The sequence below is a fragment of the Phodopus roborovskii genome, unplaced genomic scaffold (assembly GCF_943737965.1).
Source record: "Phodopus roborovskii unplaced genomic scaffold, PHOROB, whole genome shotgun sequence".
Classification (NCBI taxonomy): domain Eukaryota; kingdom Metazoa; phylum Chordata; class Mammalia; order Rodentia; family Cricetidae; genus Phodopus; species Phodopus roborovskii.
Window position 1 is genome coordinate 10,315,469 of NW_026126516.1, and position 4,429 is coordinate 10,319,897.

Sequence of the window (4,429 nt, forward strand, 5' to 3'; positions counted from 1 at the left end):
GTCCCTTTCTTCATGGCTTCACCTACTGTCCCTACTCAGCCTCACCTACATCAGGTCCTAGGAACGGGCATATCTAGCGGTGAGAGAAAGTTAATGTCTGGGCTCTTTGTACACAAATGCAATGCTTGGTCTTTGGGGGAACTGTGGAGGAAAATTCCAGAAAGGAGCCTCATCAGCCACTGAACGTTCCACAGAGCCCATTAAATGATTCAATTGCAAGTCCACAGCTAAGTTATCTTGGGACATCTTTAGCTTTTTTAACAGACATTGATGGCTCTGTTCTGTGTGTGGCCTAATGTGTTTGTGGCCATTGGGTAAATTCTTTAGACTATACAGACTCCCAATTCCCCGCCAATTAAATGCCCCACACAGCATCTCAGAACTATAGATAACAGTTGTAACCTGTCTACCTTATGCCTCCTCCAACGTGTTTAAAAAGCACCCTGATTTATTATCTGCTTGTTCTCTTACTATACAAACTTCATCAAGCTATTAACATGCCAGAGATGGACTTTGGGGTGACCTTTGAATCTACTGATATTTTAACTACTGGCTGTGACCCCATGGCCCCACAGTGAGCACCAACCACGTAGGCCACAGCCTGGTGGAATTTCTGGCCCCACCAGCACCATCTCTGTCAGTGCCTCCAAATGGAGATTTTTTTACCAATACTCAGGAGCCAGATGTTGGGGTGAAAACCTGCTAGGTCAGAGAGGCCAAGAAACAATCAAGAGACACAAGCAAGAGACGGTCTCTCCAGACATCTCAAACCACAAAGACCATGAAACTCCAAGTCCCTCCCTACTCCTTCCTGTACTCTCTATCATCTCCTTGGGTTCTCTATGCTCTCTATGGCTAATTCCTGTCAACTAACTGCTGGCTCTGCCCTCTCATCCAAGGCTGATTTTATTAACATAGTGTCAGATTTCACAGTGTGATCAAATATCCCAAAACATAAGCCTTTCTTCTGTAAGTTTCCTTGGCTATGGTATTTTATCACAGCAGCAGAAAGTAAATTAATACATTTCATAGCTCTAGCTAAGACTCCAGTCTTTACTTTGACAGTGGAGAGAATAGAGATCCTGATTCTAGAGGGATCACTTTAAGTCTTTCCACATTATTTGTGGTACAGTTTTTGTCCTGGAGAGCGTCATTACATTGATGTTCATAATTTCTTCAGGTCTTACATCACAAAGGGATGCTGAAATCTCTACATGAATCGAGATGATTTGTACATTTCTGTCATTATATGTCTTTGTGTGGTGCCACATTTGTTAGTTTGCTTGTGTTGGGCCATCCTTGCATGCCTGAAATACAACCAACCTGATCATGATGCACTGTCTTTTTTTAGTGTGCTTTTGAGTTCAAATTTCAAGTATCTCATGACGATGTTTTCGTCCACATTAAGGAAACTGGTCTATAATTTCCTTTATTTCTTGTATCCTTACTTTGCTTTTGATATCAAAATAAACAGTTGCTTTATAAGATGATGCTGGCCTTGCTCATTCCCTTTTCATTTGAGGGCACAGCGTGGGGAGCACTGACTGTTAGCTCTACTTTAGGAGCACTGACTGTTAGCTCTACTTTGGGGAGCACTGACTGTAAGCTCTACTTTGGGGAGCATTGACTGTTATCTCTACTTTGGGGAGCACTGACTGTTAGCTCTACTTTAGGGAGCACTGACTGTTAGCTCTATTTTACACACTGGATAGGAGTCAACAGTGAATCTGCCTGCATGTGGGCTTCTCTTTGGGAGACTCATTTTCATGGTTTCAATCGTGTTTGTTCTCCTAAAAATGAATATGTTTAAGTTGTTCACATCCCCTTGGTGCAGATCAGTAGGAAGTTATCCTCCTCTTGTAGAGATTCTGATTTGTTGGGATATAAATTTTCAAAACATTCTCTAAGACCCTTTGGATTTTATTGCTATCTATGTTAATGACCCTTTTATTGCTAGTATTATAAATTTAGGTCTTCTCTTTCTTTGGGTTAGTTTGGCTAAGACAATCATATTTTCTTTTTCAAAAAAATCAACTTTTCTTCCACTGATTCTTTGTATTGTTTTTCATCTCCTTCCTTTGATTTTTCCCCTTATTTCTTTCCATATGCCAACTGGTATTGTTAGCTTGCTCTTGCATCCCTAAGATCTTAAGGTGAGTCGCTACATCATTTGATGTCTCTATTATTTTAATGGAGGCACTCATAAATATAAGCATCCCTCTTAGAACCACTTTTGCTGTATCCCAAAGGTTCAGGTAAGGTCTACTTCCATTCCATTTGATTTGAGGATTTTTTTTAACCTCCTCCCCAATTTCATCAATGACCCATCAATCCTTCAGGGGTATATTGCTCAAGCTCCATATATTTCCATAGCTCCTGTTGTTTGTTTTGCTATTAATCTCTAGTTTTATTACACTACACTCTGATAAGATATAAGAAATTATTTTGATTTGATTCTCATTCGTTGGACTTGTTTCAAGCTGCAAAATGCAGTCTGTTTCAGAACTGTCTCATAGGCTTCTGAGAATATTGTGCATTCTGTAGCCATTATGCAATATTTTGGGAAAATATCTGCTAAGTCCATTTTATCTATAGTGATGTTTAGTTCTGCAGCATTTTTTGTCTTAATAATCGATCTATTGATGAGCAGAATACTGAAGTCATCTACTATCCATGTCCAGTAGTGTTTGCTCTGTGAAATAGATGTCCCAACACTTTGACTAATTTTGACTTGAAGTCAGCTTTATCAGATATATATATGCATATATATTCCTGTTGTTCTCAGCTGTTGCTTATTGCTTGATTTATTGATGCCTATCTTTTCGTTCTCAGCCTTCTGATGTCATTGCCAGTGAAGTGCATTGCTGGGAAAAACAAGTAGTGGGATCTAATCTTTCAAAGTACAGTCCGCCAGTCTGAGTCTTTTATCTGTGTAGTTAACACGGCTTACATTTAGGGACATTGGTGACTGAAGCCTGTTGATTCCCGCCATTTTGTTCAGTCTTTTCCTGGTTTTTATTTTTCGGGGGGGGGGGGCTTCTATTCTTTTATGTTGTGAGGCAGTTTCATACACTTATATAATGAATTTAATCATTTGCACTCACTGTACCCCTGAATCTCCCTCCCTCTGTAACCCTTCTCAATAAATCCTACCTCCTACTGGCATGCCCTGTAAGAGTTGCTTACCTGAGCATGGGTGGGCAGCTATTTGGTTGAGCGAAGGCAACTAACTGGCTGCTTTACTATCAAAGAAAATTATTCCTGGCCACCCATGCCATCAGCAAACACTAATTTCCAATTGTCCCTCTGGGAGAAGTGGGGTCTCATGAGCCCCTCTCCTATCCATGAGAAAATGCTGATGGGCCCATAATAATAATAATAATTATTACTATTACCATTATTACTATTATTATTATTTTAAGGTTTCTTTTATTTTAATGACTGATGCGCTTCAAGTCACTAGGCACAGACATGAGGTAAGTTTTATTTCTTGGTCTTTTCCTCCTTGGACTGTCATGATGATCTTCTCCTTGGCGTGGAGATGCTCCTCCCAACACTTACCTGCTTCCTTGGTCTTAGACCTGTGAGCCTCAGCCTACTCAGCCTTACGGTCCTTGTCTGCCTTCAGCTTGTGGATGTGTTCCATGAGAATCTGATTATTTTTGAAGACATTCTCCCCTGACCCTCAGCATACATACAGCAGTCAGCCTTCTTAGACTCATGGTCTCTCCTGAGAAGTCGGCATAGGATCTGGATCCTTCTCATCCAGGTCACCTTCTTGGCCATTCGAGCATTGGCAGTATCTTTCTCTTTCCCTGTACTCACCCATTCAGCCAAGGCATTCTTCCAGCATGGAGCCTGGGAATGGGGATAGTCATAGACTTCCAGATAACCGGCCCATCTTCAATCGACTTCCAGATATGCTGAAAGGAGTTGGCATTGCGACTTCATCGGTTTCGCTGAGGTCTGACCAGACCTTCTTTTTATCACATTGGAGGACATGAGAGGCAAGCCTCTTCTGAAGCTTGGGCACACTCATGGCTGAGGACAGCAGTTAAAGGAAAGCTTGGGCAGGCCTTATACAGATAACCACAGCCACGGTACGGTGAGTTCAATGACTGTGTCATGATCTTCATGGCCTGAAGACATCTCTTGCTGCACATCTCCTCAACTCCAGCCCTTGTAATCTTTCCACGCCCTCTTCTGACCTTGGAATGGGTAATCGAACTGTCTTGTTTGGGGTTGAGCACTCCACTATCACTTACATTGCCAGCTGATATAGGAAAAATGTTCTGAGAAGACTGAGCCAGCACTAATCTGTGGATAGAAACAAATATCCGGATGCAGTTTGACAACACAACCATTGAGCAAAACAACAGCAGCCCTGGCCCCACACACACCTGGAGCTATGGCCTCCCCTGTTTTTATC

General features: G+C 41.7%; 1 pseudogene; it reads right to left on the reverse strand.

Moving 5' to 3' along the window:
- Positions 1 to 3,451: 3,451 nt before the first annotated feature.
- LOC127231024 (60S ribosomal protein L19-like) lies at positions 3,452 to 4,039 on the reverse strand (annotated as a pseudogene).
- Positions 4,040 to 4,429: the final 390 nt, after the last annotated feature.